A 14394-nucleotide genomic window follows, 5' to 3' on the forward strand; every position below is an offset into this window, starting at 1 on the left:
TATTTAGTGATCGGATCCTGTCCCTATTGGAATGAATGGGATGAGGATTTGGCCCAAAGACATCATATGCATGGGGTATTCTGAGCAACCAAATGACTGTCATTTGCTTATTAATAATCCAGATCCTCACTGATATGTGCATTCTCCTGAATTTCAGGACCAGATTCTCCCTAGTTTCAGTACTCATCCAGTCCCCCCATTACCAGAGTATCAAAGCACCTTACAGTCTTGAATGTATCTATCGGGCAGTGCTTTTATTCCCATTATACAGATGGAAAACTGAGGCAGGGAAGATAAGTGACTTACCCAAGGTCACACAGGAAGTCAGTGCAGAGCAGGGACCTGACTGCAGTTCTTCCAAGTCCTCAGCCAGTGTCCTCAGCACTGAACCATTCGTCTATTTATCGTCCTCTTCCTTCTTAATTCACTCATGTCACTATAACCCAAGAGTAGCTGTGGTGAAGTCGCTGGCATTAGCCCAGTTTATAAGTGGGGTAAGCAAGATCCAAAGCAGCTCCTCGCTGTACGGCTTTGTGCCCAAGAAGTGGAAGCCTCTTCAGGAAGTCTAGCCTTTGTGCCCTCTCCCATCTCCAAAATCACTTCTCCTCCTGTGTCATGTGTCCCTCAGAATGCACAGGTCAACAGACTCCTGACAACCCAACCCCCCCCCCCCCAGCCTTTAACAGATTGTCTGCATTCACACTGGCTGGTGACATTTCACATACCCTGGGCCTCATTAGCATCTTCCCGAGACAACCATCATTAATGCAGTGGACTTCATTAGACAGACACGTTGAGGTCATGTTGACTTTCCAAGGTCAGCCTGACATATCTGTGGAATGTTCCCTTTTGTTTGTTTCCCCCGTTGGCTTGGGAAAAGCTGAAAATGCTAATGAGTGGTCTAGGATGCCGGGTGCCAGATAAGAGGTGCCGGCTATGTTTCTTTTTAACACTTGGAGGAGCTGATCTGAAGACCAGCTTGAGTTCCCCCACCCAGGAGGAGTGTGCAATCCACTCAGTGTAGCACTCTGTCCTGTGTTAGTGGCGGACCATGGAGAGAGATGGACAAGCCTGCTATGGATTTGGGTGGCAGAGCCGAGGTATTTAGCTCAGGCAGGAGAGGTTCCTTCTTTCAGAACCAGAGGTCCTAGGTGGGATCTCTGCTCCCTGCACCCCAAACAGGATGCCGTAGGGGGTCTTCAGAACCCGAGACCTCTGGCTCTAACCATCACGCTGAGTGGATTGCCGTAACGTTGTTCTGTCTCTAGCTTCCACCATGCTGGAGTGTGAATGAGGCTTAATGTCTAGGGGAAGGAAACGAATCAGCAGAGAGAGCAGTCTCCCAGGAACGGAGGATGAAAGGCTGACTAGGTAACTCTGCACGAAGCAGCTGCTTTCAGAGGTCGCTACAATGGTAGGACATAAATGGAAGGTCTGACTATTCCCACAAGCCACAAGCCAGTGCTGTCTATATTCCCTCAGCCCCTGAGTAACGGTGCCTTCTCGTTATTCCAAAATGGCTCCCAGCTCCTGGGGTTTGCCCTGAGACAGGCTGAGTTGCTGGGTCCTGTTATGTCCTCGGGGGGAGCAGGTCCAGAGATCAGGAGCGGATAAAAGGTAACCAGGGCCCAGCTCCTCAAAGGTGTTTGGGACCCAACTCCCATGGCTTTAACGGGAGAGAATACCTAGTAGCTTTGGGGGTCTAGGCCTCGGTGAACCTTACACAAGCCCACTGGGATAGAGTGTGGCATTGCTGAGAGAGGGTGGGCTCTGCAGTTCCACTAGTGCACACAGTGGGGGAGCTCTGAGACCATGAGAGGGTTCGCACCATTGCCCTGAGAGGGCCAAATTCCTTCATAGCTCAAAGGGCCAGATCTTGGCAAGGAGCTGACTTCCCATTGAAATCAAGATGAGCCGAGGGTGTTCCAAACCATACAGGGCCTGGGCCTGTGAGATGCTGAGCACCATGAGAACAGAGGGAACTCGACGCTTTGAACGAAACCCCGGATGGAAAATGTCTGGCAGCAATTCAGACACAGAGCGAGCAGCGGGCGGGGAAGTAATGTCTTTACAGCTCCTCCTTGGCCTAGAGTCCTTCAAGACTCCCCATGAACATCCTTTTTGGTTTTAACTCATTACGCCCTGCGTGGGAGCACAGACCTTGAATCGCTGAATTAGGGTGTCCCATCCACCTTCTCGTGTGTCTCTGAGCCGTGGCTTGAGGTGTTTAACGCCAGCCCTGAAGGGAGAGGGGCGTTCTTTTGCTTATCAGGCTATTCCAGCAACTTCTCTTTGAACACTTCAGTCTCTGACACTGCCTCATCTCTATTACCTGAATCCAGCCGATATTTCGCCGACTTCCTCTGTGGCGAAAGCCAACTCAAAGACACTGGATTAAAAGGAAACCGCCTGACTAAAAGCCTGTCACACAAGGCAGCTTTATCCCTCTCTTAGTCAGAAAGAAAAAGCCATTTCCTTAACCGGTGAATGCAGGTGAAATGGTACAATTTAATTAACTCAGTAATCTCTTAGACCGAAGAAGCGCAGCCGAGATACAGCACCTGTAATTGGTTTTAGGTTTGCTTAATATATCCATAGACACCCTCCCACCCACGCAGAATCATATCCTCCCCTCCACCCCCGCCATTCCCCCTCCGGACTGTGTAACTGAGACCCCACCTCCCTGAAATCCTCAAGGATTGGACAGATGGGACCACACTGGTTGAGGCATTTACTATTGTCGTCATCATGAGGGTGGGCAAACCCAAAGGGACGTAGCCTCCTTGCAGATTGAGCCCCACGCAGACAAAGACAAAACTCTCCCATCTCTAGCCAAGAGTAAAGGTGAGCTGGAGCCACAATATTTGGATCCAAGTCTACATTTGGGAACTCGGTTGCCAGTTACAGCTCCTTCATTTTCAGGCCTCCTCACTGCCAGTGGCCGGAAAGCTGCATCTAATCAAGAGCAGCTGGGAGTGGCCCCAAAGGGCCATCCAGCAGCTGAGCACAGCTGCAGCCCATTAGTGCTCTGGCGATGCGCCTTCTCTCCCCCGGCATGGCCCCTGTGCCGGAGCGGGGAGGTATATGTGGTGTAGGAGTTGGCTTTGCCAGCTTTATGCCTGGTCGTGTGTCATCTCTGCTGGGAGAGTTCTGAGCGGGGGAGATCTAGCTAGTTTCTGAGCCCCTTTTGTGGCGCAAAGGGGGCAGGGCTGTGTGGGGAATCTGGCCTGCTGAGAGGAAAGCACCGCGCAAGTATGGCGTCATATAGAATACTAGAAATGGTGGTCTGCAAAGCACCTGGAGAGCTTATCTCCTGCAGCCTTCTGCGCTGAGGTGGACCAATAAACCGCGACCATCACTGGCAGGTGCGTGTCCGACCTGTTCTTCAAAACCTCCAGTGAGTCCACAACCTCCTTTGGAAGCCTGTTCCAGAGCCTCACCACTCTACGAGGTTACATATCAGGAAACCTTTTTAACTAAGTCCCCCTTGCTGCAGATTAAGGCCTTTACTTCTTCTCCTACCTTCAGAGGACATGGAGAACAGTTGATCCCTGTCCTCTTTACATCAGCCCTTACCATGCTTGAAGACTGTGATCAGGGCCCTCCTCAGTCTGCTTTTCTCAAGACTAGATATGCCCAGTTTTTTAAACCTTTCCTCATAGGTCAGGTTTTAAAAGCTTTTTATCATTTTTGTTGCTCTCCTTTGGACTCTCTCTGCAATTTGTCCACATCTTTCCTGAAGCGCGGCGCCCAGAACTGGATACAGTACTCCAGCTGAGGCCTCGCCAGCGCTGAGTAGAGCAGGACAATGACCTCCCATGTCTGTTCATATATCCCAGAATGATATTAGCCGTTTTTGCAAATGCATCACATTGTTGACTCATATTCAGGGTGTGATTCCCTTTTACCCCCCAGATCCTGTTCAGCACTACTGCCACCTAAGCAGCTATTCCCCATTTTGTGGTTGTGCATTTGATTTTTCTTTCCTAAGTGTACAACTTTGCACTTGTCTTTACTGAATTTCCTCTTCTTGATTTCAGACCAATTCCACAATTTTTCAAAGTCATTTTGAATTCTAATCCTGTCCTCCAAAATGCTTGCAATCCCTCCCAATTTGGTGTCATCTGTAAATTTTATAAGCATACCCTCCACTCCATTATCCAAGTCACTAATGAAAATATTGACTAGTAAGGGACCTAGAACTGGCCTCCGCAGGACCCTGCTAGACATGCCCTCCCAGTCAGACAGGGAACCATTGATAACTACTCTTTGGCATGGCATTTTAACCAGTTGTGCAACCACCTTCTGGTAATTTAATCTAGAAACCACATTTCCCTAGTTTGCTTATGACACTGTCATGTGGGACTTTGTCAAAAGCCTTACTAAAACCAAGATATATCACATCTACTGCTTCCCCGCATCCACGAGGCCAGTATCCCTGTCAAAACAAGGAATGAGGTTGGTTTGGCATGATTTGTTCTTGACAAATCCACACTGGCTATTACTTACAACCCTATTATCCTCTAGGTGCTTATAAATTGATTGTTTAAAAAATGGTTCCAGTATCTTTCCAGGTGTTGAAGTTAGGCTGGCTGTTCTATAATTCCTTGGTTCCTCTTTGTTCCCCTTTTCAAACTATGTACTATGTTTGCCCTTCTCTGGTCCTCTGGGACCTCACCCATCCTTCAGGAGCTCTCCAAGATCATTGCTAACAGTTCCAAGACTGCTTCAGCTAGTTCCTTAAGTACCCTAGACTGAATTTCATCAGGACCCGCTGACTTGAATACATCTAACTTATCTAAATATTATTTATCCTGTTCTTCCCCAATTTTGGCTTGTGTTCCTCCCCCCTTGTTGTTAATATTAATTGTATTGAGTATCTGGTCACCATTAACCTTTTTAGGGAAGACTGAAGCAAAATAGGCATTAAACACCTCAGCCTTCTTGGTTTCATCAGTTATTAAGTCTCCTTCTCCGCTAAGTAGAGAACCTCCATTTTCCTTTGTCATTCTCTTGCTCCTAACATATTTGAAGAACCTCTTCCTCTTGCCTTTTATGTCCCTTGCTAGGTGTAACTCATTTTGTGCCTTAGCCTTTTGGGTTTTGTTCCTACATCGGGGTGGGCAAACCTTTTGGCCCGAGGGCCACATCGGGGAATAGAAATTGTATGGCAGGCCACGAATGCTCACAAAATTGGGGTTGGGGTGTGTTCGGGGGGTGAGGGCTCTGGTTGGGGGTGTGTGCACTGGGTTGGGGCTGGGGATGAGGAGTTTGGGGTGTGAGGGTGCTCTGGGCTGGGACCGAGGGATTCAGAGGGCGGGAGGGGGATCAGGGCTGGGGCAGGAGTGCGGGAAGGGGTGCAGGTTCTGGCTGGGGGTGCGGGCTCTGGGGTGGGGCTGGGGATGAGAGGTTTGGGATTCAAGAGGATGCTCTGGGCTGGGATTGAGGGGTTTGGAGAGTAGGAGGGGGATCAGGGCTGAGGCAGGGGTGTAGGGCATGGGGAGAGACTCAGGGGTGCAGGCTCTGTGTGGTGCTTATCTCAAGCAGCTCCAGAAGCAGTGGCATGTTCCTTCTCCGGCTCCTATGTGGAGGCGCAGCCAGGTGGCTCTGCACGCTGCCCTGTCCACAGGCACTGCCCCTGCAGCTCCCATTGGAACATGTAGGAACTGGAGCGGGGCCATGCCACGGCTTCTGGGAGCCGCGTGGTGTGGCCTCCTGACCCCGCTCCCCAGCGGGCGCTCACGGGCTGGCTTAAAATGGCTCCGGCCCGTAGGCCATAGTTTGCCCACCCCTGTCCTACATGCTTGTGCTATTCTTTTGTGCTCCTCCTTAGCAATTCATCCACATTTCCACTTTTTGTTTTTCAGGTCATAAAGGAGCTCTTGATGGAGCTATATTGGCCTCTTGCTATTCTTCCCATCTTTCCTTTGCATCGGAAGAGTGGGCAGTTGTGCATTTAATATTGTCTCCTTGAGAAAATGCCAGCTCTCCTGGACTCCTTTATCCCTTAGATATTCTGGCCATGGGATGTCAAAAAAGCAGACGTTAACAAACTCAGAGAACCAGTAGGTAAAATCCACTGGTCTGCTGCTCTCACATCTCCCTTTCGTTTCTACCATTTTATGATCACTTTCACCCAAATCACCTTCCCCCTTCAGATTCACAACTGATTCCTCCCTGTTGGACAGAGTCAAGCCTCCAATTGTCAATAATAATCACTCCAAACACCCGCAAAGCCTCAGGGTGCACAGAGCTGGGACCATGGGGTGCTCCATCTCACCTCCTGAGTGTACGATAGTCCCATTGTAATCAGCGCGGGGGTTTCTGCAACTGGATCAGACGTTGATGGATCAAGGCAGGATGTGAGGCTGGGACTATGAGGAAGAAAAGCCTGCACTGTGCAAAGAAAAGGAGCTTTGATAACAAAAGAAGAAAAGTGGCCAGGGAAATTATTTTTAAAACCAGTCCCATGAAACGTACATGCATTTGCAGGGAGGCGCAGTGCATGGGGATGTGTCTGGCAGAGTGAAAATCTCTGTGTGAGGAAACAAAGAACGAAACTGAACTACTGAATCTTCCAAACCAGCTACTCTTAGGAGACTGAACAATAATGGGAAATAAATCTGTATCACATTTATCTCAGACAAGAGATAGACAATAGCTGGGCATTAGATATTGTTAGAGGCTCTGCACTGAAATGCACTGGGGAGCTTGGCCTCAGGTGTGGAGTGGCCGAGCTGGCTGTTGGGGATGGGGCTATATGGGGACGATGCAGCTCACTAGCAGAGCTGGGGTGGGGAGCAAGGCTTGAAAAACAGAGGAGCCACAGAGCAGGAATGAGGGGCAATTTAATAATCCCTAGCTTTTTTCCTCAGCAGCGCTCAAAGCACTTTACAAAGGAGGTCAGGAATAATCACTGTTGCCATTTTACAGGTGGGAAAACTGAGTCACGCAGCAGGCCAAAGCTGGGGAGAGAACCCAGGTGTCCTGAGTCCCTGTCCTGTGTGTCATCCACTGGGCCACACTGCCTCCGATAGAGAGACTTCTGCACTTGGAACATCAGGGATGCAGGCCGGGAGGTTTCAGGTACATTGGCAGAGTTTTCAGAGCAGGGAGACGGGGGGTGGGGGGGCTGTTACACAAGTCGCAGAGCAAAGGGGGTGGCAGGCTGAGGCTACAAGTGAGTGCCATGACTCAGGACAGAGGTGCCATTGCAGTGCTAGACGGGAGCGGGTTACGCTCTGAATTGCAGTGGGTAGGAGGTCGGGAGGGAGGTGAGGTCTGGAGGCCAGCGCTGGAATAACAAGGGGTGATGCAGGTCCCGGCTGACATGCATTAGCTGAGCTGCGTGGGAAGCAGGTGCAAGGCCTGCCTGCATTCTAGCTGCCTCCCCCACCCTCGTGCTATTAGACCCTGACGTTCCTGAGCACCAAAAGTTAAATGTTTTTTTAACAAATCCCTTATCATTAATTCTTCCTGCTGGAAGCCTGCGCCAAGTCCCGGCCCCTGGTTGGGTTGTCACAGCGCAGACTTATCGACACCAGGCGGCGGCTCATAAACACGCCGTGTCGTCCATCATCCGGCGGAGACAATTGTGAGATGGGGAGTGAGAAAGATGGTGATGGAGCTGCCATATCGATCTCAGGCGGGCGGATTGTGCCGTCCGGTCCAGACACGGCGGATGGCATTTCTATTAAGGTAGCACCTTACAGCAGCCTGAGCTGTACCAGGCCTGGGTGCCCCACCTCGTGGCTTGTGCAGAGGGGGTTTGAGTCACAGTTAAAGGGTGTTAATTTAGCATCCAGGCCTGTATATTTGCCTGAGACAGAATTTGGGGGGTTGTTTGCCGGTTTGACTTATGATAGTCTTTTATCTTTTCTAACATGTGTGAACAAAGGACAAAGACACTGTGTGTTGCATCTGCCCACAACCAGATGGCGTTTATCGCACCATGAGAAAAGCTAAAGAAGAGAGGTAAAGTGTTGCTGGTTTGGGTGAGAGTTTAATGTCTCAAGACAAGGAGGGAGGGGCGAGGGGGGAGGCATAAGAAACACTAAAAAGCCATAAGAAGAACTAAAACCACAACCTCCCTCCCTACCCCTCCCATGGGATACAGAAGCGGTGCCAGACCCAGGACCCTCCAAAAGGGAACGTGGCCATAAATTGGAAGGGGTGGTGCCAGGACTGGGCACTACAGGCATAATCGAGCCTGCTGAGAAAGAGGAGGGGGGACAGGAAACAGCTGTACTGGGGAACAGAGCTACGGATAGGCTTGCTTGATTCACCAATAAACGTCTCATTGCCTGCACTTCGGACTCCGGTCTTCTGCTTTCTGTCTGCGTGTCCAGAACCAAAGCAGGGCGAGGGGAGGACACCACCGGGCGCGTACTGGGGGAACACAGCAGAGACGCGGGTTCCTAGAACCCCGGTGCAGTGTTGCCTGGGGCTCACGGTGTGGCTGTGTTACTCAGGTGTTAATGTGCCACAAGGTGGTGGGTCCGTGAGTGCTCTGTCACCAGGTCTACGGAAAGGGTTACTGGCAGATGGCGCTCAGGAGTCCTCTCCCGGCAGTCATCCAGAACTTTTCTCTCCTCCTTGCTGTGTGCAGCAAATCGCTAACTGGGTGGCGCCCTATCCAGGGATCTCTCACTTGATCCAGGCACTCGGGCTATGGCGACTTTTCCTGCTAAGTCACTGCTGTGAATGTAGCCCCTCACCATAGTACCCAGCAAAGAGGCACCCTTGGAAAGTCTGCATGGGACTAAAGAGACCTGGGATTTGTTCCAAGCTCTGCCACTGAACTGCTGGGTGACCTTGGGGCAAGTTACTTTGCTGCTCGGTGCCTCAGTTTCCCCAGTGGTGCAATGGGGACAATGATCTTGTTCTGCTGATGAAAAGTGCTGTAGAAGAGCTAGGTGGTGGTGTTATTACTCTGTGGAAGGCTAGGGGCCGCAGAGCTCACAAGGTTTCTTGTTGGTGTTTAGCCACTGGTCTGCACGGACGGCAGCACAAAGAAATGATGGAGCATGGGACCGCTGGAGTCCTAATGCAAGAAGTGCTGGAAGGCAGAGAAGTGGGAGGCCCCGGGAGGGAGCAGGGGTCAGTGGGGCGGCTAGGAGGAAGATAGGGGCAGTGGGGGAGGCCCAGGAGAGCACGGTGTGAGTGCCTACAGAGCCCCTCCTGTCCCCACTTCCCCCTGACCTGTGCCTGACTCCTGTTGCCTGCAGGCACCCTGTCACCTGGCTCCAGACCTCCCCCAGCCTACCAGCAGCTGTGACCCTCACACCCTCCTCCGCGGTCCCGGCTGCAGCATCCCCGGCTCCTTCTGAACTCACCCACTGCCAAGCGCCCCCGGCCCAGCCCCAGCCGGCTCTGAGCTGGGAAAGGAGCCGCCTGGCCCAGGACCGGCAGAAGTACCGAAGGGTGGTTCTGGAGCATTCCAGGGCTGTCAGGAGACATCGTGCCTCCAGAAGGTCCCGTCCCTTGTGGAGCTCCCTGGGACTTCACAGTCTCCACCACCACTAAGGAGAGGGTGGCATGTGCCCCCTTCTCAGCTGGCTACTGTGTGTGTGTGTTGGGGGCGCGAGTCACGGTTCTGCCTCTTCCTCCTCCAGCCCAGTCCCCTATGGGGTGACTAATGCTTCTTAACCAGATACGAGCCCTGAGCACAGGGGAGCACAAGGAGTGCAAATGGGTCTGCCTCTTGCACAGAAGAGAGGGTGCTCTCCTCACCCCTTTGCATCAAAGCCTGCCGATGCAATGGCCCAGCCTCCATGCCCTCTCGGGGTATAGCCACCCTGCAATCGGGGGCATGATTGCATGCAAACTGTGTATGCACACCCAGGCTAGCTTTCATCTAGCTCGCTCAGGTACTGGTAGCCAGGAAGCCGGCTCAGCACAGACTTCAGCGTGGGCTAGCTGCCCCAGTGTATATCCAGGGTCCCGGGTGGGCCCATGGAGCTCCAGGCTGCTGGAACCTCACTGTTATCGATAACTGAGCTGCCTAGATCGAAGCTAGATCAGGTGGATCTACATTTGCTCTTGCGACACCTCTGACCGCAGTGCCACCGTACCCTAAGTCTCGGGGCGGGGGGGGCACTGGACTTGTAGGAAGCTGGTAAGAGGGTAACCCCAATGTCAGTGACCGATCCAACCTCCCAGGCTTTGGGAGTACACATCAGCTCATGGCCAAGATCATTTGGGGGGAGGGATAGCTCAGTGGTTTGAGCATCGGCCTGCTAAACCCAGGGTTTGAGCTCAATCCTTGAGGGGGCCGTTTAGGGATCTGAGGCAAAAACTGGGGATCGGTCCTGCTTTGAGCAGGGGGTTGGACTAGATGACCTCCTGAGGTCCCTTCCAACCCTGATAGTCTATGATTAAAGGTGTGTGGTGACTCTGAGTCCCTGATCTGAGACACCAGTTTTTCAGAGGGCACTGTCTGAAAACCAGGTCCCTGTTCAACATCTCAGGTGAGACGCTGAAAACCACTGTCATCCCCAAACCTTCCTCTAGACCCGCTCTCCTCCAAATCCTTCGGTCTGACTCCCGCTCCTAGGTGCTTTGTACATGTCACTGAATCCATGAGATCTGAAGGGGGAGGGAAAAAATACAGACGTAGATCCCATGCAGTCAGAGAACAGTTTATTATTTATAATGCTCAGCTGTAAGCAATAAACACAGGCTCCAAATGTAAATTCTGTCACTTCCCCTACCCTCTCCATATAATTCCCCCGTAAATTTACATTGCTCACTGTCTGACTTAATGTGCTTCTATTTGTCTGATCTACAGATTTCTCTCTGTGTTTTTATGATAAAATAAGAAGTCTAGGGACAGTCTCTCTCCTCCCCACCTCCAGACAAGTCAATTAAATTCATTTAGAGTTTGAAGGGATAATCTTCTATTATAATGATTCATTGTATCATTGCAGGTCACAGCACCAGGCTGTAATATACACGTCTGTGCTCTCATGCAATTTATAAGGCTTTGTCCGTCCAGAATCTAGCAATATGATTTGTAGATCCATAGGAAAAGATGGGAAGGTGCGATGCCCACTTCCAATGCAAGCTCAGTTCAGCCTAGCAGATCCATGAGTCTGGAGAGCTCAATGGATAGACCATCGGCCTTTTAATCCGAGGGCTCCAGAATCTAAGATTTAATTGAAAAAAAATACCACTTAGTCATTTACGGTTGTTAAGGTAACATTGCAGAATGTGAACTGGGCATCAGTCGATGCAGTGATAGCTGCCTGAGTCTGAAGAGAGCCTGAAACAATTGCTCTTTCCATTCATTTCTGTGGAATGAAAACTCTGAAGCCTAATGATTTAAATGTTGTTTTGCCAGTATTTCAGTGTTGGTCAAAGAAAGAAGCTGGCTGGGTGTGAGGAAGGATGACCTTGCAGTCAAGGCTATATTGCAGGATGCCGAGACTTGGGGTTCAATTTCTGCCTTTGCCACAGCCCCTCTGTGTAACCTTGGGCACCTCAATTAATCTCAGTGTGCTTCAGTTCCTCATCTTTAAAAGGAGGTGATAATAATGTTTTCTTTCACTTACTCTTTGTCAATAATGCCTACTTAGATTGTAAGCTTTTGGGGCAGGGGCTGTCTCTTTGTATATGTTTGTACGACACCTAGCGCCATGGGTTGCTGATTTCTGTTGGGACTTCTAAATGTTACTGTAATAAAAATGATTGGCGGTGGGGAGAAAATGCAATTTCCATCCTATGGCAAATTCTTACATGTAAAAAAAAATCGTTCCAAATTGGGATGAAAAGTCACAAAATGGAAATTTCAAAATATTTTGATTTGGAAACATAAAAATGACCACAGCAAACGATTTCATTTTGAAAATGTCAAACCATTATAATATAATACCAAATATGAAATATGCTATATGGTATTACACACATGATATAAAATACCACATGCAACACTAAATATACGATAGAAAATCCAATAGTAAAATTAATATTTTATCAGGCAATATAATATCAAAGTGGAAACAAAACAAGCTGAGAAAGTCCAGGCAAAATACTTCATTTTGATTTCCAGTCGTTTTGACCATTTCGCGTTGAAAACGTACTCAAAATCAGCATTCTCCCACGAAACATTTCAATTTCACCAAACCAGCTTTTTCCAGTGGGAAACTGCTCCAATGAAAAATGTCCTACCATCTCTACAAATAATGAATGATTAAACAGCTCGTCAAAGAATGGCACTGCTTTTTGTGAAAAATGCATCCCTGTTTTTCGGGGAAATATTTGGAAATCTTCCCATCAGCCCTATTAATAATAAGTATAACGGTCACTGCAATCCACCGGGAGCAGCAGCTCATTCTGATGTTGCGAAGGCCTGCAGCTTAGATGAAGAGTGGATTTTGGGACAGAGCTGTGACTTGCCTGGACCCTCCGGCAGTCCAACCCCTGTTTCAGGTAGGGGAAGTCTGCACCAACAGAACACATGCTGTCCCTGCAGAGAGCTTCTCTCTAATGGTGTGAATCTGACACTGCATTCATTTCAGAATAGCAGACTGCTACATTGCTTGATGAAAAGAAACAAACCAGGCTTCCCAGGTCTGTTTGTCACTCACGGGGAGCTTAGCCGAGCAGCGACAAAATGCGTCTCCTTACGGATGCAGCGTGGCGGACTCGAAGGTTCCTTTGCAGCACCGGCAAGCCCCGTAATGGCTTCGTTTCAGCCACATAATGAAGACTGCTCATTCTCACTGATCATACATCATATTTGCAAGGATTCCTTCGGCGTGTTTGGAGAGTCGATGAGTTTTGTAATTTATGAGACTCTTACTGGCTTAATTATGCCGTCAACACCATCTGTCACTTAACTGATATAAGGAACGATGGGTTGCCATTAGCTGGCTAATAGTTGCTCCAAAGTGTATTGTTTTATGCCATTAAATAGCAAGAGCAAAACCAGGTTTTGCTCCCTGATATTCACGCATGCTGTGGTAAGGAGGTTTAAAAGGTTGACCCCTTGAGATCAGTGCCTATGCTTGAAAGTTTGCTCCAGGAAATTAAAAAAACAAACAACAACCAAAGCCAGCAACCCTAATCAGCTTTGCTATTGAGATGATTGTCAGTGGGCAGGGGCCGCTCTACCAATTTTGCTGAATTGCCGCCCCGGGACCCGGACCGCCGCCCATGCTCAGTGCCGCCCCAAGCAGCTGCTTGGAAAGCTGGTGCCTGGACCCAGCCCTGTCGATGGGGCATCTACATTTTCACCCTCAGGCTGTTCCATTTGTGGAACTCTGAAAAACCAAGAGATGGCCCCATGGTGCAACTATTTCCCCATGTCACGAAGGCAAAAAGCCGATGGTCTGATTCACCTTAGGTGTGTATCTGGCCCTATTTACCGTAGTATTGGAGTAACTCGCCCTCTTTAATGTATCTGTCTGCCCAGCACTCGTGAGCAGCACAGCCCCGCTTTAAAGAGGGGGAACTACAGCACAGAGAGACAAGGGACTTGTCCAAGGTCACACCGCGAGTCCGTCCCAGAGCAAAGAAGTGAACAGGGAACGCTTGCTAGCCCCCTAACCAGTGCGCCATCTTCCTCTGCCAAGCCCCCGGTTGGTAGGCAGGCACCTTCCTGAATCTCCACCCACCTTTGAAAAGCACCTGGCCTACAACACATTATTTGCATTATGGGAGCATTGTGCTAGGCGCTGTACATACATACAGTGAGAGGCAGTCTCTGCCCCATAAAGAACTTACTGTCAAAATAGAGAAGATCGAGATCAGGTGAGGAAACTGAGGCACAGAGGCGTGTGTCCCTTTCCCCATGCAGCTCCAGTCTGAGCTTCAACCACCAAGCTGTCTCAGTCCTGCCCGCCCTACCGATTGAGCAGTTGGGCTTCAACCCAACTGTCCAGCACTCTCTGATATTAGTTCTTATTCCTTCTCTGCTCTGCCAAGGCGCCTGGATCCTGACATGCAATATCCACTTGTTACTCTAGTCCCAGGGACTCCACACAGCTCAGCCAGTGCACCAAACGCCCACTGGTCTGTACGATACAGAGCACTGGAAGCACTAAACACCGTTGGCCAAATCAAGTCATCTTCTTGGTGGTCTCGTCTTGACACCAGTTCTCTTATTCCCCATTCCCAGAAGGCAGCAGGCTCTGGTGGCTCCCAGAGTTCCATTCAACTGGTATGACTCCGTGCTGCGACCTACGTCCTAGTACAAGAGGTGTTAATTCACTTGCCAGCCGTTGGCCGCCGGTCAGTTTCCTGCACAGATAAGGAGCCATCAATCAGCTGGCTATCTGCAGTAGTCAAACTGTAATAAAAGGGGAGAGATTATTTGCTACAGTGCCATTCATAATAAATGTAACCCAAAGTGCCTTACAGAATTAATTAATAGCCAAAGGAGAGAGAAATTAA

General features: G+C 49.9%; 1 long non-coding RNA gene across 1 annotated transcript in view; it reads left to right on the plus strand.

Annotated features, from left to right (window-relative positions):
• The first annotated feature begins 7586 nt into the window (after positions 1-7586).
• LOC140899812 (uncharacterized) overlaps positions 7587-14394 on the plus strand; it is a 34295-nt gene continuing 27487 nt past the window's right edge. The window contains exons 1-2 of the long non-coding RNA XR_012155476.2: positions 7587-7698; positions 7898-7974. This is a non-coding gene — a long non-coding RNA (uncharacterized LOC140899812). The remainder of the gene's footprint in view (positions 7699-7897; positions 7975-14394) is intronic.

Source organism: Lepidochelys kempii, chromosome 17 (assembly GCF_965140285.1).
Source record: "Lepidochelys kempii isolate rLepKem1 chromosome 17, rLepKem1.hap1, whole genome shotgun sequence".
Taxonomy (NCBI): domain Eukaryota; kingdom Metazoa; phylum Chordata; order Testudines; family Cheloniidae; genus Lepidochelys; species Lepidochelys kempii.